This window comes from Dipodomys spectabilis, unplaced genomic scaffold, assembly GCF_019054845.1.
Source record: "Dipodomys spectabilis isolate Male_0828 unplaced genomic scaffold, ASM1905484v1 ptg000147l, whole genome shotgun sequence".
NCBI lineage: Eukaryota > Metazoa > Chordata > Mammalia > Rodentia > Heteromyidae > Dipodomys > Dipodomys spectabilis.
In genome coordinates, this window is record NW_024870824.1 from 22,542,794 (window position 1) to 22,565,780 (window position 22,987).

Consider the following 22,987-nt stretch of genomic DNA (forward strand, 5'->3'; position numbering starts at 1 on the left):
GGTAGTTATGGTAAGAGACAGATGAAAGGAAAAAGAAAAGGAACTTTAGACTCCTCTTGAGGCCAGTTATCTTTCACAGGCCTGCACTTGAAATCAGTATGCAAATTCTTGCTCATTATCAAGCACTCTACCCACTGGGCCACATTTCCAAACCCTGAAATAATTCATCAGTGAGGAGCATTCCTGGAATTTAAAGCCAAAGCCTGGGCTCTGTCCTTGAGCTTTTTTTCAAGCATTTTAGTACTTAAGCCACAATTCCACTTCTGACTTTTGGTAGTTAATTCAAGCTAAGAGTCTCAAAAACTTTCCTGCCCAGGCTTGCTTCAAACTGGGACCCTCAAATCTCATCTCAATAAGTAGGGTTCCAGGTGTGACCCACACCCACCAAAAGCCAGTCATTTCAATGAGACTCCTATTTCCAATAAAAGTCTCTAACACACACATACACACACACACACACACACACACACACACACACACGCACACAAATGCAAAAACTTGAGTTATTGCTCAAGTGTTATAGTGTTAACCTGAGGCAAAATCACCCTAGGACAATGGCCAGGCCCTAAGTTCAAGTGCTACAAGCAATAGAAAAATAAATAAATTCATTAATTAAAATTTAACAATGTCAAACAAAAAATAAAAGGAAAGTTGGAAGAAAAGAGGGGTGGGGAGGCCTGGCTATGTTAGTAGAGCCAATAAGTGAAAGCATCAGGTGGCCTGTGGGAGTCCTGCTCCTGGAGGTAAAAATATGGAAAAAAAGGAAAGCGATTAAAGCTTCAAAACTGAGTCAGGCAGTGGTGGCTCAAATATGCAGTCCTAGGTACTTAAAATTAGCAAGCTGAACATCTGGATTCACAGTCTGCCCAGGAAGAAAATCCTCCTGCCTGCCTTCAACTAGCAGTGAGGCAGCATCAGCCCTATGCCTGCAGCACAGCTGGACCCTGCCTAGCTGCAGAAAACCTCCCCCAAACAATCTCGACCCCATGACAAAATCCAAGCCTTCCCCAAGTAGATTCATAGCCCAGAAGCACTTTCTGTGCTCCAGGTACCCCATGGTTTCACTGCTCCATGGCAACATGTGAGGCAGACACTTACATCAAAACTCTACCTTAACTTGCTGGCTCCCTAGGTCTAGGGGCCCAGGCCAGGCTCCCATCTTGCCCTACAGGGGCAGAGACTAAACCCTATTCTTAGCTCCCACATCACCTGCCTCCCTGGAGCACTAGAAGCCCCTGCAAAAAATCCACTCCTGACTCACTTTCTTAATGAATTTGGGGGCTGGAGACATCTTGAAAGTTCCCTAAAGCCAGCAGTTTCTTCCTCCTCCCCATCTAGCTTGTCCTGTCTCTGCCATAAGCCAGATGGTGAGGGTGTGGGTGTGGCAGGACCCACATATGCCCGAGTCAGAGCAGGACTCCAGCTTGGTACCTAGTGCTGATGCTCATTGGCTAATGCTCAACAATCTTATCACTCCTCAAAGCCCTAAGCATTTTAATTTATTTATTTAATTGGGAAGAGAAGTCCCTGAGATAGAACTCATGATCCCTGTGCTTCTTTTGCTCAAGGCTAGCACTCTACTACTTGAGCCACAGCTCCATGTTTGGCTTTTCTACTTATTTCTGATAAGAGTATCACAAACTTTCCTGCCCAGGCTGGCTTCAAACTGTGATCCTCAGAATTTAGCCTCCTGACTACCAAGTTTATAGGTGTGAGGCACCTACACTGGAAAGCTTTTATTTGTTTGTTTATTTATTTATTTGGGGCTTGGGACTTGAACTCAGGGCATGGGTGGTGTTTCAGTGTTATTTTTGCTCATGGCTAACACTCTACAATTTTAATCCACAGCTTCACTTTCAATTTTATGGTGATTAATTGGAGATAAGAGTCACACAGACATTTCTACCAAGATTGGCTTTGAACTGTGATCCTTAGCTCCTGTTTAAGTAAGATTACAGGCATGATCCACCAGGACCCAGGCAAACCAGATTTTTAAGACACTCTTATTTTCAACAACCCAACAAGGAAAATAATCCAGAAGTTGAGCTGTGGTTGAAATGTTATGGTGCAGTTGCCTTGAACAAAATTGGTCTTGGATGGGCACCAGGGTCTGAGCATCGTGGTTCAAGGCCAGCCTGGGCAGGAACGTCTGTGAAACTCAACTACAAAAAAAATCACCAGAAGAATGGAAGTGGCATTGTGGCTCAAGGGGCAGAGTGCTTGCCTTGAGCTGAAGAGCTGAGGGACAGTGCCTAGTCACAGAGTTCAAGTTCCATGGCCAACAAAAAAAAATGGTCCTGGACATGGGCAGGCCCTGAATTCAAGTGCTACCTAGAACCAAGAACAAAATAAATAAATAAATTCATTAAAAATAAAAGAAGAAACTGTAAAATAAAAAGAAAATATGTGTTGGAAAAAAATAGACATTAAGGGAATTGGAAGGTGTGACCAAGTTGGCAGAGAGTCAGCCATGAGATCAAGCCTAAGGTAGCAGCAGCACTGGCCTTTCCCACACAATCCTCTCCTTCCTCATTGACTACTTGAGCTGGGAACTGGGGGCATTGGTACTATTCCCCAAACGAGCAGCTCCTCCACCTGCCTGCAGTTCAGGCCAGGCTGCCCATCTGATGAGACAGAGAAGGCTGGAAGAGGGAGGAGTGGAGGCAGGGCCTGCCTATGCCCTGATACCACCCCTCAGTTAATATTAGTCTATTTCTTTGGTTTTCCTTTCTGTTTATTTCTGATCTCAAACTAGGATGTGAACTCAGTATTTGCCACTTTCACTCACTGACTAGTGCTCAACCGCCTGAGCCATATGTCCAACAATTAGAGATATTTCATTTTTAAAATGAATTTACTTTTAAATTTATTTACATATTGTGGGGCAGGCCTAGAACTTGAACTCTTGGTTGGGTGCTGTCCCTGAGCTTCTTGCATTAAAGGGTAGAACTCTGGCACTTGAACCTCAGCTGCACTTCTATCTCTCTATTTTCATTAATTTGAGATAAGAGTCACAGACTTTCCTGCCCAGGCTGGATTCAGATTGGAACATTCAGATCTCAGTGTCATGAGTAGCTAGGGGTACAGGTTGAATCACCTGCACCAGCAATCCATGTTTTGTTTGTTTATTTGTTTTCATTTTTTCTTTTTGTTTTTAGTTTTCCCAGTCTTGGGGCTTGAACTCAGGGTGTGGGATCTGTCTCTGAGCTTCTTTTACTCAAGGCTGGTGCTCTACCACTTGGGTCAAAGTGCCACTTCTGGCTTTTTCTGTATATGTGATAAAGAGGAATTGAACCCAGGGCTTCATGCATGGTAAGCAAGCACTCTACAAATAAACCACATTCCTAGGCCCTGAATCCATGGTTTTATTGAAACTCTCAATTTCCAAAAAATCAGCAAGATTAAAAAGGGAAAAAGAAGATGAAACATGTCTTAAGCTATAGGCTGGTGGTTTGAACCTGAAACCCCTGATTCTGAGGAGGGTGAGAGCTGAAGGATATGGGTTACGAACCACAGAACAGCCTAGTTTTCGAGAACTGATTTGGAAAATCACCAGCACAAATGAAGTAGAAGTCACATGCTGCTGGCTCATGAATACACAAGTCTGGAGGTTGGGATCTGAGAACCACCATTGGAGATCACTTCTGGCAGGAAATTGCATGAGGTTTGAAAATCCAATAAAGATACAAAGGCAAAAAGTAGGGATGTGGGCAAAAAGAGATGATGGACAGAGCACTGGTCTGGAATAGATTAAAAACGAAAATGAAAAAAGGAAAAACAGAAGAATGGAGTGGAAGTATGATTGATGAGGTCCTGGGTTACTAAATACAGTAATGTAAACATGTAGCCCAATCCAAACACGAAAGGAGTAAATTTATTACTCATGGGTATATAGAGATATATTTAGTGAGAGTACAGAAGGAATGTCAAATGTAAAAATGCCACAAAGGGATTTTTTCTCTTTCTTCTTTGGTGCTAGATGGGGACTCAATCTCAGGACCTGACTCTGGTTCATTGGCTATTAGTCTACCAACTGGGCCACACCTCCATCACCATGTGCAAATCGTCTCAGCTTCTCATGCTTCTGTTCAGCAGCACATGCATTCTTTTGATTGCCCACTGGGTTTGCACATGACACTCCAAGGACATCTCCAGCTGCAGCCTCTTGAAGAGGTAGGGGTAATTAGGGTCCCACTGCAAAATCTCTTCTAAACTGAGTGGGATGCCTCTTGCCTATGCTCTTGCTATAAAGGAAGTGAGGTGTGTGGGTGATGGTAGGAAGGCAGCTTAGACAGGGGGAAAAGAAACAAAAATTTTCCCTATCAAATGATCACAGGGCTTAAGTAAGCACTATGTGGACCTACATCCAGGCACTCAGCCTCTGGACTGACCACTCTCAGCTATCAATCCTCGGTTTGCACGGCCACAGCTGTCTGGAGGTTGGCTTCAGGATACCCCACTTTCCCCAGCTCTGTGCATTCTAATTGAGCTCCCCATGAGTGCATGAGTTCCAAAGGTTGCAGTGTCCATGCTGCAGCCCCTCGGGTTTCAGGATATGACTGTAGCCACTGCTCCAGATTCCCCTACATTACTGCTGCCTCTTTTTGGCTTTTGCCCTTTTGCCTTTTTGGCTCTTTGCCCTCATCCCTGGCCTGTTAGAGCCAAAAAGGACCTCCAGGAGAACCCCTCCACACATGCACCAAATGTACCCTGGACTCCCAGTGACCCCTGGTGGTCCGTAGGACTTATATGAACCCTAGGAGAGCCTGAAGATAAATGTTACACACACATGAAAACTAGTATGATGGCTTGACCTTCAAGGTCTCTAGAAATGGAGGTTTGACCCCCATAAATTTTGCTTCACTATGAATTTTCTATTTTCACACTTAACACCATATACTTTCCTTGTGCTTCCTTTATTGGGTTTTGTCTTACTCTTTCCAAAGAATTATTCTAGTGCGCGCTGATACCATGTCTCTGGTGATGACACCAACAGACCCAAGAGGAAAAGGAAGTGGGACATGGAGTACCCATCCTTTCCAAAAGAGTCCACCACAAGCCAGAAGAGCAATTCTTAGGACAGTGGGCACAGTTTCTGCCTCCCTCCCTGAATCATGGCTCAAGTTTGGAAAAGGATTTCAGGACACCTGAAGTATAGAATTATTGAAATACTGAATTATCTCCAAGACCAAAGAAACAACCATATCTTGTACATTGATCTCAAAAATATACCATGGAGTTCCAGTGAAAATGATCACTTAGATGAAGATAAGACACTGTTTAAAATACAGAGAAACAATGGGAATGCCACTAGAATAGGCAGGGATAATTTGTGTGCAGAAGATATGGACAAGAGAGATGAATTGCAGTTGATTAACTGGGAAATGGACAGTGACAGAAAAGAAACCATTAAAGGCAATTAATGTGAAGATGGAAAGGGTGCCATGGAAATCTCAGATGTTGATTCTCGTGCAAGTAGTTATTCTTTAGCAAGTGATGATAGGAAACCTGAGCTTCCTAAGGCAAGACCTGGCTTTATTGCTTAGCTGGACTAAAACTGAAGATTCTCCTGCCTCAAGTTCATGAGTTCTGGGATTACAGTCATGCACTACCACATTCCTGTTTGAAACATTTAACTCTTATGCTAGATTATTGCTTTTTCACCTTTGAACTTTATAAGCCTTACTTCGACATTTCTGGACCTTGCCATGAACATGTGTCTGAATTATGAGGAAAGGATCGTTCCAAAAGCTTCCCATACTGAAACACCTACCTTGGGTACCTGTCAACTCACTCTGCTCATCTGGCCTTTGTGGAGATGTCCCTTCTGCTCTGGTCATTAAGAGGTCTGCCAGATTCTCATCTGCTTACCGGAAGAACACAGAGGTGGAGGGTTTAATATGGCAATGAGAAAGAAGAAATTTACTTCACTGAAACTTCTGTTATTTGCCTTATTTTTGTTTGTCATGTTTACCTTGCTCACAGATTACATTCTTTTTATGGTATGATGGAGTAATACATTTATTTTCCTCAGCATTTAAGTTTAGTTATTTGTTTTCATTGAGACAAACTTCTGAGAAAGAACAACTAGCCTCATGTTCATTTCCACAAATGGATGTTTTGTTTTTCATATTCCCTTGTAAGACAATAATTGTTGGTCTGGAAAGTCAGGAAATAGAAATAGATTAAAACTTTTAACAAGACATATTGATTTGTGACGTCAGTAGGCTTTGGATTTTTAGTCTAAACTGTGTGTGACTACTATTCAGTCTGGTCCATCCAAATGACAAACTTTTGGAGGTTTTGTTTTATTTTCTTGGCAAACCATTAAACATTTCCTCAGAGAACATAAAAATCAGACTTTCTTCTCTTCATAGAGTCCACTATGCTTCAGATAATTCATCTGTAACCCTCAGCCAAAATCCAGTGCATTTGCTTTTGATTTATTGGAGCAGTCTAGCTGCCAAAAATAAGGGAAACCATGCAGCCTGTGTTCTCTGAGTCTGGATTACTTCCCACAATATAATGTTTTCCCAGTCTTTCCACATTGTTACAAATGGTATTCAATCATTCTCTCTGATGGATGAGTGGGGTTTTTGTGTGTGTGTGTGTGTGTGTGTGTATACATACATACATATATATATATATGTATATATGTATATATATATATATGTAATCTCATACATATATGCCACATTTTATTGATCCATTCATGCATGATTTAAGGTTTTTCTAGTTATTGGAAAGTAAGAGACATGAACCTTATCACCGGTTTGTGGGCAGAGACATGAGCTCTTGGAGCAACAGTCCTGACCCTTGTTACTCTTTTTTATGGTCTGAAGTGGCAACAGCTGATCAACTATTAATTTGTTCATTTTTGTAAATTCTGGGACCTGAACTCAGTGCCCGTGCACTGTCCCTAAGCTTTTTTGCTTAAGTCTAACACACAAACACTTGAGCCACAGCAACACTTCTGCTTTTTCTGGATATGTTGTTACTGAGGAATCGAAACCAGGGCTTCATGCATGCTAGGCAAGCACTTTATCACTGGGCCAGCTTCCCTGTCCAAGATTTTATTTTTTAAAAACTAACATGTAATAGAACAAACTACATGAACAACTATATTACAGCAGGCAAACTCCTTGACTAGAACCATGACATCCCTGGCTAGAAACCTGGGACACCAGGTCTTTGCCATATATCTCCTATGCAGTGAGCTTTTATCCACTGATCAACATTTCATTGGCCTGAAAGGAAGCGGAGTGATGTGTTATGAAACATGATGCAAGCAGACAGAGGGGGCCTCATTCCTCAATGTCAACAATGAGGATGGGTATTCACTAATTCCAGACCCTCAGATAGGGGTTGTGCTAGTGGACACCAAGTATAAATTGTGTGGGGTCATAATCCAATGGGAAGATAGGCTAGGCGATTAAGAGATATAACCTTATTGAGAATCACATGGACTCCAAAACTGTGAACTAAAAAACATCTCTTTGGTTTGAGGTTATTGTTCTAACTTCCTTTTTCTGTACTCTGTCTTCTAAAGCCAGCTCTCATGTGTGAACTCTTCATATGCAATAAAATAAGCCATAAATAAGGCCAAATAATTGGTAATCTTATGGAAGTGAGCGAGGCATAGAATGGCTGTCTGGGGTTTCTTTTCCTATATGAGTTATGAAAATTGACTTATTCCTGAGATACAGAGACCATGATCTAATGGCTGAAGGTATTGCTGCTGGATATCACCTTAGAGATCACATTTCAACACGTGGATATAATTATAAGAGAAAAAGCGACCAAGACTTTCATGTTCCCAAAATTATTGCCATACTGAGTGAGTCTGACACATGACATCCCATGACTGTATGGAGCAAGTGAACATTCTTTTGTTTTTAAAACATGTAGTATATACATATATACATGCTTATACACATTACACTGACTTTAACTTTGTCCAAAGTTTTCATTTTGGTTTCAGAGGAAAGTGTTTGGATTTCACCATTCCAGAAACAGTCTGCCTCTGGGTGAGGAGGTGAGAATGGGTTGAAATGATGACTTCCTTCTGTGTTTCCCTGGCAGTGCTGGTCTTCAGGTAAACAAATTGTTGATAGAGACTCCCTTCTCAAGAGATGCAATAGTCATGAATAGTGCTCAGAGGACACTATAGTTTCCAGTACTGTTTTACTTCCACAAGTGCACAGAGCACACGAGCGAATGCTGGAGGGCACAGATGTGGCTGATTCTCCTTTAAGAGGGGCAGAAGGGATGAACACAGTGGCAGGAAACCTGTTCCTCAGCAGAAAGCCTTGCAAGATTCTGAACATGAACCTATGTGAGGCTGGCTATTTGAGCACAGTCTTGGACAGGTCATGAGCATCTGAAGAGTGTGGAATGTTCTGCTAAGCCAAAGGTTGACTAGCAGCCTCTCCTTGGGGTAAAAGGATGGTCTATAAGTAAACACTTATTAGAAATCTCACTAAACCTTGTTTTTTATATTAAGTCAGTTCTTCAAGGCAGAGAAGTGAGAATGGATAAAGGAGAAGGGTCCTAGGACCACTGAATTTTCCCATCTTAGAGCATCATTTTCTTTCTCAACATACAGTAGAGAAACCACAGCTTAATCCCCCAGTCAAGCAGGAACTATATTCTCAACACAGTATATGCCAACATGTTCAGGTTCAGAGAACCCAGTGATAGGGGTTCAATTATGTTCTCCACAGTCACTTTTCTCTTTTTTGAGATCGGGTCTAAGTAGGCCTTTGGGCTAAGCTACATGTGTATGTGGATCAGAGGCATGTACCAGCATGCCTAGCTTCGTTACTACTTTTTATGTTTTCTGCCTTTTGAAGGTCAGTCAATAGCGCTAACATGGCTCTCTCCCATTTGTCTTCTATTCATGCCCTTACATGGTTCTCTTCATCTGGTCTAACTGGAGCCATCTGTCTCTAGCCATCATACTGTTATGGTGGCCCATCTTGCTTCTTTCAAGCTAGCTCCATACACATCTGTTTGTTACTAGGGAGTCCTTCCTGACTTGTGCTTTTCTCTTTTCCAAATGCCTGATTGTGCAGGACATTGAAAGGAATTCCTGAATTTTCCCAAGAGTGTAAATGACTAATTCAAAGCTGTGAACAGTTTCCCACTTAAACACACAAGTAGTAGGCCAGGATTGGTGGCTCACACCTGTAATCTTAGATACTTAAATCTGGAGGATGGTGGTTCCAAGTCCAGCCTAAGCAGAAAAGTCTTGAGATCCCACCTTCAAAATAATCACAAAAGAAGGGCTGTATGTATAGCTTAAAGTGACCCTACAATCTGAACAATAGCTGTCATAGTATAGGTCACTTTGTCCTTCTTGTAGCACAGGCTCTTTAGTCCCAGGTTTGTACTAATAGCAACTCTTCAATTCCAACTTTGTGTATGTTTGTGTATGTGCACAACTTCACACACTCATGCACTTTTTGTGTACACTGAGTATTAATTAAGGTGCAGGTGCTTATGTTGCAGAGACTTCAAACAAATTTGAATCTTTCCAAATACAATGAACCATCAAGAATTCTACCACTGTCATTATTCAGTACAAAGTTTCCATTTCCAAAATGCCATTTTGCTAGATGGTGTTTATCTATCCAAATTTACTTAGTCTTTCCGCTACTTGACCCTCATCCTCCCATACCATTGCACATCCATACATTCCCCAGATTATTGCTTACAATGATCATACCATGTTCCTGAAATAAGGATTCTTTAGTGAAAGAATTAGCATTTAATTGTTAGCAAGTCACCTTCTTCAGTAATAACTCACAATGAGCTTAAAGTTCTACCCTTAATTTGGTCGGGTTAGGTGGACACAGCATAGTAAAATGGACAAAACATCATTTCAATGTCAGGTAGAGCACTATGGGACCTGACTTCATACCAATTTGTGCTAAACATGGCCCTCACAGGTGAGGGCAGAATACCTTCTTGTCCTTGTGGGACTCCTGAATTTCAGGGAAGCAGGAAGCTGAGACTGAGCCCAACCCTTACACTTCTCAGATTGCTGGCCAAGTTTCAGAAAAACTCAATAATCTGCCCAAGGAAGGTATGCCAAGCTACAGGTGAAGAAAAGACAGGAGCTGAAAATTTGGCATGGAATTTCTGAGAAGACACCTTTATACTTACTAAGAACTTATGGCTTTTAGAAATGGCTCAGGATTAGTTGTGGTCAGACAGTGTGGGCATGCAAGCCAATGAGGGGACTGGCAACTTCAATACAGTGTCATACAATAGTGACAAAAAGAAAATAACCCCAAATGGGGCTTCACTAGTCATCTATCTGATATCAAAGTATTGTGTCTGACCAGTACTGAGTGTGAACCTGGACTGCTGGGCATAGGACATAGGATGTGAATTGAGTTATAAATGGAGGGATGGGTTGATGATAATAATTGTCAAAAGCAACAGTACTCTCACATCTACCGGGGATCAGTCATAAAGGGACAGTGCACTCAACCATATGAACCCATTAGCACTGCTCATTCTTGGTTGTTGGCCAATCACTTCCTGGCTTATCAAACAACATGCCAAGTGGCAATGGTTTGGTGGACACAGAGGGCTAGCATATAAATATCAGTGAATACCTGGCATGTTAGTGGAGAGTACCAAGTCTTGGCCACCCTGCACTGCTCATTCCCAAGGTTCTCAGCCTGTTAGCTCCTTGTGGCAAACTCACTTCTCCGAAGGGAACAGGTGCTGCCTGCAGGCCTCCCTGTCTTGCGCTCCAGGTCTCAAAAGTCCCCCAAAGGCTGGTCTAAAAGTGTGGGACCCTAATGCAGGCAAAGCCCAAGTGTTGGGAATTCCAATTCATAGCAGTGACAGGGTGCTGCAGAGCTCTGTAATGTGTTGTACCTCCAAGGGAAGGAGGCACTATTGGTACATGAATGCAACAGGGTTTCCTGATCCTCCTTGCCCAACAGCAGCTATTCTGGCTTGAGCAGTACAAAGGAATGGGCCATGAGACACCTTGGGGACAAGCACCCACCAGTAGAAGGGTGGCTAGGGCAGGTACATCTACAAAGAACAGTGCCAGTACTGGGGGGCTGTGCTCTTTTATCAACTTCTCCACATTTCACTTTTAAAAAAAATCTTAGACTTTAGAGTAAGTTTCAACCTATGGAAAATTTACATTAGTGTTTCTCTGGGCTGTCCCAGCTCTCCCTCAATGCACATGTCATAAAACGTATTAATCAAAGCCAGAACATTTCCATTGAAGTCATATTAGTCACTTAACACAAACCCTATGCCAACCTCACCATTGCCTACTTCTGCCCACCCTTCTCTCACTCATGAGTCTATCTGGCCCTGCAGATTCCTGCTCTCTTTCCCTTTGAGGAACAAAAGTGCCCACCATACCTCCATGGTTAGACATCGTGAAGGGTTCCACTCAGCATTTGCTGTCTTTGTAGGCATAGAGTGTTGAATGTCAACAGACTCTTCCTCTTTGCCAGCAGTCCACAGAGCAACAGATGCTACAGTCATCTCAGCGAATCTCACTGGGACACGAGGTCACCAAGCTTACACTTGTTCATGGTACTCGTGTTAGAAGTCAGAGTCTTGTACTTAGTAGGTAGGTGACCTATACTCCAATTTTGTGCTGGTCATTTTTTAGTTGTGATCTTGCTTCCTATCCAGGTAGATACCAGGGCCTGGACTCACCTATTTTAGGCTTCCTATTTTAATGAAGCTGATATGCATCCCTAGCTTAAGAGGAGATGTCACCCACTTTTTGGCCTGGGTTGGCCCTGAATAATGATCATCCACATCTCAGCATCCTAAATAGTTAGGATTACACAGGCGACTCCCAGCTCCAATGTGCCTTCCTTCTCAACACTACCCATTCAGCAGTGACTGACAGTTTTCTCTCCTCAGTTACTCTTACCCTCTGGAATTTCAGAGAGGAGACATACATTTTCTTCTTCATTGTACTCTAATTGCTCCCAAGATTGCTTGAAATTGTACTGTCTATCTCCCTTCATTGTAGGTTCCATAAGGAAATGATACCCCCAGATCCTGGATGTTTATGCATGAGGATGTAGGTCCCAGTGACACAGAGGTAACCTTAGTTATGAACCCCAAAGGGAAGTCCTGCTACTCCAGCTGTGGGCTGTCAGTTCCTTCTGCAACTCTCTCAGCTACAGTCATCCTCCATGCACTCCCCACACTGATGGGTATGAAGACAGCATCATGCCAATTGGCCAGGTCAAACTCTGGGCACCCAGTGATGGAGCTGGAGGAGTTGCACTTGTCCCCCTATCCAACCTGACATCCAGTCCCTCCCTTCAACAGGGTTCAATCTCTGTGGATGCTCCTCTCTACAAACTCAGTCTCTCTCTAGAAGTAAGGAACAGGTATATGTAATTGAGAAAAAGCAAACACAATCTCTCATCATGAATGGGCTAACTTAAATAGTGAAAAAAACCCACAAATTTATACTGAACCCCTCTCCCCACTTCTTTTATTTATGTAAGTTTGCTCCCTAATTGCATTTGTGTGTCTGTTTTGGGAAGTATATGGGTACAGGTGCGGGGTTGGGGTTGTGAATACTAGGACTTGAAGTCAGGTCCTTTGGCTCTTAACCTTTGTACAAGGCTGGCACTCTTACCATTCCAGCCACTGGTCCACTTGTGGCTTTTTCCAGGCTAAATGAAATAAGAATCTCTTGGGTTTCTCTGCCTACACTGGCTTCAAACTGCAATTCTGGCATCAGCCTCCCAAAAGGCTAGTATTACAGGTGTGTGTGTGAGCAACTGGTGCATCGCCTCCCACTGCCACTTTAAAAGGGCAGCCTTTAGCTTGTGAAGATAAAGAACAATTCTTGATAGAAAACTGTGTATCAGTGTGATTTATACAGATCTGGAGGCTCCTCATAGGAGGAATGGCCTCCTGGGAAGGATTCACAGCACTACCTGAACCAAATAGATTTGATGAAATGTCCTCAGGGAACACACCGGGTACTCTGAGTAGAACAACACCCAAACCATAGATTCTTAAGAAATTGTCTAAAATACGGCTGGGAAGGTGGCTCAGTGGTAGAGCGCTTGCCTTGCATGCTCAAGGCCCTGGGTTCGATTCCTCAGCACCACATAAGCAAAAAGAAAAAAGCCAGAAGTGGCGCTGTGGCACAAGTGGTAGAGCACTAGCCTTGAGCTGAAGAGCTGAGGGACAGCGCCCAGGCCCAGAGTTCAGGCCCCACGACCGGACCCAAAAAAAAAAAAAAGAAATTGTCTAAAATAATTTTTTAACCAAGGTACTCACAGATGCGCCTCCCATAATCTTGGGAAAGATAACAGTAGAGCAGCCATTTGGATCTTGTCCGAAGTGGTTATAGGGTGTTTGGAACCAAGCGATTTCCTTGGCCCAAACCACATCACAAAGAGGCAATATGGATGCTCCTACTCCAATGGCTGGGCCCTTTACCGCTACAATATTAGGCTTCTTAATGAAAGTATTCACTAAATTTCTAAATTAAAAAATATAAATGGGGAACAAGAAATAACATTGCATGTGTGAGCAGATGACAAAAATCTATTCTAGATTGCAAGTTGCCAAACAGAAAACGTGCAAATCATAAAAGCTAAGATTTGTTAAAAAGCCTTCTCCCAGAAAAGGTAGACTGTGGATCTACTGGCTGCATGTTGTAAAAGCTTACCTCCAGCCTGGATATCACGCAGAGGTGGCTGCTGCCACCGGTTGTAATGACATAGCCAGAAGTGCTTTGGGTATTTACAGTGGCTCTTGGCTACTCTGACCATTATATGTAGCATTTCCAACTTTCTCTTTGAATACCCAAGGATCATATTGACATTAGGGCGTTCTTGTGTTGAAGAAAGAGAAAATTCAGAGTGAACTTGGCATCAAGATTGTCTGGTAGTAACTGAATTGTTATTGATTAAGGGTTATAACCTGCCCCTGCTAGGAGACTTTACACATTGAATCTGGAAACAACGGGTATTTTCTAAGGTCTTATAAACTGGACTAAATTAACTTAGGGATATGGAGCTAGGCTAATTTAAGACATGAGGTTGGAAAGAAACATCATCAAACATCCCAATGCCTGTATCCCATTATGTGTTGGTGGATGCTACTGCCACAGGAGATTGGAGAGCAAAGCAGGCATGGGGGAAGGTGGCCTTTGCAGGGGACAAGAAATTGCCATAAAGCACAGCCAATGCTTTGCTGGAGTTTGTTTTTACAAGCTTTGTAGTTCCAGGGAGGTTGATGCTATACTATATAGGGAATCTGCTTCTTCCTCCCCTGCCATACAGCTGATTCTGTTTTCAGAGGTGGTTTCTTGTTCTGATTTCACACAGTAGAGGAAAGCATGAACTTATACCTACATACATACAAAGTGATTCTTTTTATGTAGTTTGAGTCTGACCATTGAAGAACACTACAAGTTTTCATATACAGAGTTCTAAGCCAGGGCTTTACTGAAAACAGCCATTGAGACACTTCCTACTAATTCCCCATCCTCTGAACACTATCAAGATGGAATATAGTCCTGCATCTCCCCTTGCCCACCATGTAACTCCCCACCACAAGTCCTGAGGGTTGAACTCAAGATCTTCTGTTTAGTTGGCTGGCATTTGACTATTTGAATCACACTTCCAGTCCTATCTTCACTAAGCACTTGGAGGCTCAATTTTAACAGACTTTTCTTTTTTGGGGGAGAGGGTCTGGTCGTAGGGCTTGAACTCTGGGCCTGGGCACTGTCCCTAGCTCTTCAGCGCAAGGCTAGCGTTCTACCACTTGGGCCACAGCGCCATTTCTGGCTTTTTTTCTTTTTGCTTATGTGGTTCTAAGGAATCAAACCGAGGGCCTCAGGCATGCAAGTCAAGCGCTCTACCACGGAGCCACCATCCCAGCCTTTAACAGACTTTTCTAATTGAGCTTGCCAAGATCGTCTGGATGGATTTCAGACATTTGAGTAGCTAGGATTACAGATGTGAACCACCTGTATCCCTCTAGATTATATTGTAAGGAGGGAGGTTGGGAAGTTTATAAAGAACACAGGAGTACAGGGCTTGCAGAAGAAGATTCCAGCAACTGGTGTGAGGTATAGTCCATTAGGTTAGGCCGAACTCATCTCAACTTTGCCATTTGCCCCCAAGGTTAGTAATGTTTTTACACTGCAAGAATTAATTCTTTTAAATGAGCAAGCTACACTAATATCTGAGTATTCTAAATGAGATGGCACAGGCCTTGTTAAAAAGTTCACACTGGGGTTTAATGATAAAGCTGTGGTGCATAAACACATAAGAATCAAAAACTGTCCACTATTCCATACTTCTCCCATGATATATTTGTACATATATAAAAAATTCTGGTCTCAAAGTCTATGATGAAAATCAATACCAGGATTGATACAGGATTGATACATTGTTTTATAACTGCAATTTCTATTTTTGCCTGGTGTGATAATAATGTCAAATGAAGTTATGTCTCTGTTTTAGAGATCCATGCTAAATTTACCATCAGCCCTCCTCAGAGGAAGAGTGCCATGATGATGTGTGAATTCATTTGTAAATATGAGTTGAACAGAAACTCAATTTGTTAAAAAACAGCGACCCATCAAAGCTTTGTAGAAATGACTTGTCAGGAGAGACCTCCCCAGGCCACAAAGCTGTAGTTTCATGAATTACAAAAATCCAGCTGCAGTATATGTAGCTGTAAGAGATCATGATGGACCTAAAAAGAAAAATGTGTACAACTTTGTTAAGTATATATAGGGTTTTCTTTGCTATCCATGGGTCTTGAACATAGGGCCTGGCCACTGTCTCTGAGCTTCTTTTTTATTGTGAAACTACCATACAGAGGGGTTACAATTACATGGGCAAGATAATGAGTACATTTCTTATCAAGCATTGTTGCCTCCTCCTTTGTTTCCCCATACCATCCCTTCCCCTCTCTACCCCCACACCTTCCTACCACCACCACCCCACCCACCCCAGTCCCTCACCCGACCAAAGTTGTAAAGTTTGTTTTTCAACATAACGTCTTGTACATCTCATTGTTGCAATGGGTCCAACTCTAACCCAATTTAAACGATTTGTTTTTTCCCTTCCCCTCCACAAATTATATCAACATCAAATACAGTGAAAGCAGGGCTTATACCATGGTGGAGGTACATACAAAGCAACAAAGAAATCATCTTTTAAATATGTTGGAAACAATCACAAGAAAGAAAAAAAAAGACATTTGAATCCTTATCTTGGAGTTCATTTGAACTAACATCAACTTGTCTGACAGTTTCTGTTTGTCTTAGACATATACTAGTTATTGCAAATAAGGGAAACTTTGGGACCTATATTTCTTTGGGCTTGCCTTACTTCACTTGGAAAAAAGTGAAGTCTTTCCAAGTCTTTCCATTTCCTAACACATGGGACAATGTCATTCTTTCTGATGGAGAAATAGAATTCCAAGGTTAGTCTTCTACCGAGTTCCAACAACACTTCCAGCTTTTTCTGAGTAGTTTATTGGAGATAAGAGTCTTATAGACTTTATTTTCTGGGCTAGCTTCAAACTGCAATCATCAGATTTCAGCTCCCTGAGTAGCTAGGATTACAGGCATGAACTAACAGGCTCCTGATTTTTATATATAACTTTAAAAACTTACAATTAAAGCCCACAAAGATTAAAAGGTGCACAATGCAGCATACTCAATTTTTATTTGTTCCCACTGGATCATCGGTGAACTGAGTTAAAGATTTGCCACAAAATTAGTTTATGAAGACAGAATTCCTTCTGCGAAGACACTTGACAATGTCAGATAATAAGTCAGACCCTCATAGAAGGGAGTAGGAATTGTCTCAGAAAACCAGGCAACAAGATCTGAATTAGGAAGTAGTGTGCTGCCTTCCTCAGCTTACTCAGCTTTATTATCTGAAGAAGGAAGGATTGAGTGGGAAGAGGTCAAGTTCTAGGGGCAGTTTTGGGGTTTATTTTGCTCTCTCTCTCTAAATCCTCTAGTATCGGACTGCTGAGTAATAGCCTCTTCCTTTGAAAACTCCCCACGTTATCTCACTCTATCATGAGAGGAGATCTCACTTCTGTGGAGAGGAGCTTGCTTTTGCATCCTTCAGACACATAGTCTGCAGACATCAAAAGACCAATGCTACAAATGGAACCCAAGCTACTCAGTTTTATAAATGATGTAAGGGCCATTTCATGACAATGAATCTGCAAACTGACCATCATCAATCCAATAGTTGAAATAGCAGCCCTAGACAGTGGATGATGTAAGATGTTATTTGATCTGCATTCTCACTTCCCTTCCTTTCCATTTTGGATATTTGCCACAATGTGGATCTTAGCATCAAAAAGTTTAAGAAATTGAGACATGACCCCAGAGAAATAAGCAAAAAAAATATACAGAAAGATTGTTTTGTGTAATGTCCCATTTAGACAAATAAAGTTTATTTAAATAAACTGAGTAAGAAAGAAAAAGTTTAAGTGAAATTGTTTAAATAATTATTTTTTCTGATTCTCCCATATTCCATTAAGAAAAATTCTCGTGACAAAAAAAGATTCACTCAAAGCAGCAATAATGCAGGTTTTGCAGAAGCACAATGTTTCTGTTTCCTATAATATCAGCTGAACCTTCTGTGGGAGCCAGGAGAAGAACATGGCAGTGGGACGCTGGTAGAAAAAGTAGGAGTGAGGATCTGATGAAAACATGCATCGAAAATCACCTAAAAGTGCAAGAGATGCGGTTTCTGCTTAACTATCTGTATCTATCATTTTTCTTTTTCTAACCCCAGTTCTACAAGCTTTAGCCACTGTCAAGGTCAGAGACTTGACAGTGGAGGAGGGAATAGGATGGAGAGCAGCAAGATTAGTGAGAGAAACGCCAAGCTGCACAGGAGAGGTGGTCTCACATAAGATGTACAAAGTCACCACAGAAGACAATGGTGTGTGTGTCTTTGTGTGTGTGTGTGTGTGTGTGTGTGCGTGTGTGTGTAAAAAGTGAGGCTTAAAGTCATGCAACATATCCTGAACTATGGTTTAACAATAAGCAGTGTCCACACATTGATATGAGGTTTTGAAAGTCTAGAGCAGAATTATATCCACTGATTAAGGTTTATAATTTCAAGTCAAGTAATAAGGCAGTGCCTTCTAGTATTACATCACAAAACTCCAATTAGAGAACCCAGAATAATAATGGGATTATAGCATTTCAAACCATAGGCATGTTATTCTGGGGAATAATAGAGATGAGCAAGACTGAGGTCCCAGGCTAGTCTAGGCAAAGTGTTAACAAGAAGACCTTATCTCAGGAAATACTTCTGTCTAGGTGGTTCATGCCTGCAATTCCAGCTCTGAGGGAAGTGTATGGGGTCAATGCCCAAAAATTACTTTAAATACTGAAAGCAAGAAGGGGGCTGGAGGTGTGGTAGAGTGCATGCCTAGCATGTATAAGGCTTTGAGTCCAATCAAACAACAATACTGTAAAAAAAAGCAAACAAATATAAAATGTGCTCATTAGATGGATTCAAATACCTATGCAAAGAAGCCATAAGAGTATGGCTTCTTTCCTCTCTATAAGAAATATTTAGAATTAGGTGAAGTTATGAGAAGTGTGCAGCACAAGTACTATGCAGCTGTACATTATCTATATAGCACTCTTAGTAACCATGCCTGAGCACTTGCTGGATTTCACTTAGACTTAAAATCAGTTATTGGCCTCTGATAAGCAGACATTTATGTCAGACCCATAGAAAGAGCAGATAAGTTAATTGAGTCAATTGAGTTAAATGATAGACATCTGGAAACAACCTGTTAAACTGTATACAAAGGAAAACCACCAACACTAGAACTTAATATTTGGTTATGCCCAGTGCAAATTGAGATGTATGCAATTGTAGAGCTTTCCTGGCCTTTGCAAGCTGGCTTTTCAGATACTAGTCAATGTGCATGCATAGAAAGCTCCATTGCTGTGTGCTCTGCCGCATCACTAAGACCATCAGTGTTGTAGGGTGATAGGGAAACTCCTCACAGAACACAACATAGCCATTGTTATCTTGCACAAATAAGAAAGCTGTCAAGTTGGGCACCAGTGGCCCATGACTGTGAAAATAGCTACTCAGGAGGCAGAGATCTAAGTATGACAGTTAAAAACCAGCCTGGACAGGAAAGCCCTTAAGATATTTATCTCCAATAAACCACCAGAAAACTAGCAGTGGCATTATGGCTCAAGTGATAGAGAGCTAGCCTTGAGCCGAAGAGCTAAGAGACAGTTTCTAGGCCTAGAGTTCAAGACCAATGACCAACAAAACAAAACAAAAAAAGAAACAAACAAACAAAGAATAAACAAAGAAAGAGAAAGAGAGAGGAAAGAAAGAAAGAAAGAAAGAAAGAAAGAAAGAAAGAAAGAAAGAAAGAAAGAAAGAAAGAAAGAAAGAAAGAAAGAAAGAAAGAAGGAAGGAAGGAAGGAAGGAAGGAAGGAAGGAAGGAAGGAAGGAAGGAAGGAAGGAAGGAAGGAAGCAAGGAAGCAAGGAAGGAAGGAAGCAAGGAAGGAAGGAAGAGAAAATTGAAAAACAGAAAGACACCTGTCAAGATGAGAGCTATAGCAAAGCTTCAGCCTCTGCAGATAAAGACATCCTGACCTGGAAGATGGCCCAAGGACAGAGGAATTGCTCTTAGAAAGAGCAAAATTTCCCACTGGGCACATACCACTAGAATGCAGCAGATGCCCAGCACATGCCCAGCCCAAGTCAGTGTGGCCAGAGTGATTAGCAGCCTAGCTGCCAAGTCCCCTCTGCTTCCCACCTCCTGGGAACATTGGGGACCAGCTCAGAAGGGGGTTTCAGAAGAGCATAAAGAGCCACGCAGCAAAGCAGTGGTGCAAAAGCACAAAGCACATGTCTCTCACCTCTGGGTTTACAGTTATACTCAGATGATTTTGTGATAACAAGACTTGGAGGAAGCTTCCTGAAATTACTCTGTATCCATAGGCACTCTTTGCCTGCCTCACACTGAAAGGCAACAACTTGTCTAAAGGCTGGTCTCCTCTGTCACCAATAAATTCCTTTTCACAGTCATCACTCCTGTAACAGACATATGTATGTTGACTGATAGCACATCCATGAATGGGGATGTACCTGCTAAGGTTTTGAAATCACAGTGGTCCATGAAGTCCTATCACCAGTTGTCTTCCACTATCATCTCAGAATTAGATCCAAAGCAGGTCGCAATTCCAGGACTTATCAACAAAACACTGTCCATATGAGAACCTTGTCAAAGTCTACTTCAAAGATACCTTTTAGTTTCATTCTATGTCTGACAGAATAACCACCCCCTACTTTTTTGGTCTAGGATATGTAGAGCTCTAAACTGGGAGACTTTTAGAGAATGAGATTAGAGAGAATGGGTCTCCTGGACAGGATCTGCTATAGGTATGACAAGGTGGAAGGAAAAAGGAAACAGCGTAAGGAAATATGATTAACAAGGTCAAAGTGGTCAAAAGAAATCTCTCCAGTGCAAGAAGGTCCTTCTTACAAACCTGTTCTTGTTGGGCCGTGGCCTGGTATGGTGGTGCCACTTTAGACTCTGGTCCCATTAGAGCAACATACATGTCAGGGCTTCTTCCTTCCATGGCCTAGGATGACTACGAGAGGTTCATTCCCTGTTCCTACCTCTGCTTTCTAAAAGGGTACATACATCAAGGGGCTCTCTTCTTTCCCCCTACAAACATTCTACCAGTGTTCCCTCATGACACAACTCTTCAGTGCCAATCTGTGTGTTTTTCCATGAGTCCTAAGGTTTTGTCTTCTGAGCCTAACATTTGTTTTTTTTGTTGTTGTTGACTTTTTATTTTTTTACAATTTATTTTTATTTTATGTTTTTTCTTGTTGCAAAGATTAATTTTATTTAATGTGAAAATACTATACAGAGTGATTACAATTACATGGGCAAGATAGTGAGTACATTTCTTTTTTTTTTTTCTTTTTTTTTTTTTTTAATTTTATTTTATTTTATTTGAGAACATACTGTACAGAGGGGTTACAATTACATGGGCAGGATAATGCATACATTTCTTACCAAGCATTGCAGCCTCCTCCTTTGTTTACCCTTCACCTCCCTTCCCAGCCTCCCCCCTCCCTCCCACACAATCATTCCCCCCCTCCCCCCCCCACCGACATTGTAAAGCTGGTTTTGACATGACTTTTTGTACTTCTCATTGTTGCAACAGGTCCACCTGAATCCTTAAACGACTTGTTTGTCCCCATCTCCTCCACATGTTATACTGACATCAAATATAGTGAAAGCGGGGGTTACACTGTGGGAGAGGGACATACAAAGCAACAAAGAAATAATCTTATAAATGCGTTAGAAACACATGCATGAAAGAAACAAAAACATTAAAATACATATTTGAGGTTTCGTTTTCCTAACATCACATTATCTGACTTTTTCCGCTTGACTCATACCTATACTAGATATTGCAAATAAGGGAAACCATGGGACCTATGTTTCTTTGGGCCTGGCTTACTTCACTTAATATAATTTTTTCCAAGCCTTTCCATTTCCTAACAAATGGGGAAATGTCATTCTTTCTGATGGAGGCATAGAATTCCATTGTGTATATATACCACATCTTCTTGATCCATTCATTTACTGAGGGGCATCTGGGTTGGTTCCATGTCTTAGCTATGGTAAATAATGCTGCAATAAACATAGTTGTGCTGGTAGCTTTAGTGTGGCCTTGTTTGTGATCATTTGGGTAAATGCCCAAAAGTGGGATTGCTGGGTCATTGGGGAGCTCTATGTGGAGTCTTTTGAGGAACCTCCATACTGCTTTCCAAAGTGGTTGAACAAGTTTACATTCCCACCAACAATGAAGTAAGGTTCCTTTCTGTCCACATCCCCTCCAGCATCTGTTGTTGTTAGAGTTCTTGATTTTTGCTGTTCTAACTGGAGTGAGGTGATATCTCAATGTTGTTTTGATTTGCATTTCTTTTATGGCTAGGGATGTTGAACATTTCTTCATGTGTCTATTGGCCATCCTTCTTTCTTCTTCAGAGAAGCTTCTCTTTAAGTCTTTCGCCCACTTACTTATTGGGCAGTTGTTTCTTTGAGGATTTGTTGTTGGGTGGTTTAATTTTCTGAGTTCCAAGTATATTTTAGATATGAGACCCTTGTCCGTTGTATGGCTAGTAAAGATCTTCTCCCAGTCCGTGGGCTTTCTATTGATCTTGCTAGCTATGTCATTTGCCCTGCAGAAGCTCTGCAACCTTATACAATCCCATTTGTCCAGCCTTTCTTTGATTTGTTGTGTTTCCAGGTCTCTATTCAGAAAATTTCGGCCTGAGCCAAGGAGACCCAGGGTTTCTCCTATTCCATCCTTTAATGTTTTCAGAGTGTCTGCTTTGAGTTCAAGGTCTTTGATCCATTTGGAGTTGATTCTGGTGCAGGGTGATATATAAGGATCTAGCTTTAGTTTTCTACATGTAGTTAACCAATTTTGCCAGCACCATTTACTGAAGAGGCTGTCTGTCTTCCATTCTATTGTTTTAGCTCCCTTATCGAAGATTAGATGGCTATAGGTCTGTAGGTTCATTTCTGGGTTTTCAATTCTATTCCATTGGTCCTGAGGTCTGTTCTTATGCCAATACCAAGCTGTTTTGATTACTATGGCTTTATAGTAGAGTTTGAAATTTGGTATTGATATTCCTCCAGCAGTGTTCTTTCCGTTGAGGAGTGTTTTTGCTATTCGGGGACTTTTATTGTTCCATATGAATTTTTGGATTGCCTCTTCTATTTCCTTGAAGAATGAGGATGGAATTTTGATAGGTATTGCGTTGAATTTGTAGATAGCCTTGGGAAGTATTGCCATTTTCACGATGTTAATCTTTCCAATCCAGGAGCATGGGAGGTTTTGCCATTTTTTAAGTTCTGTGTTGATTTCCTTTTTCAAGATTTTAAAGTTTTCATCATAGAGGTG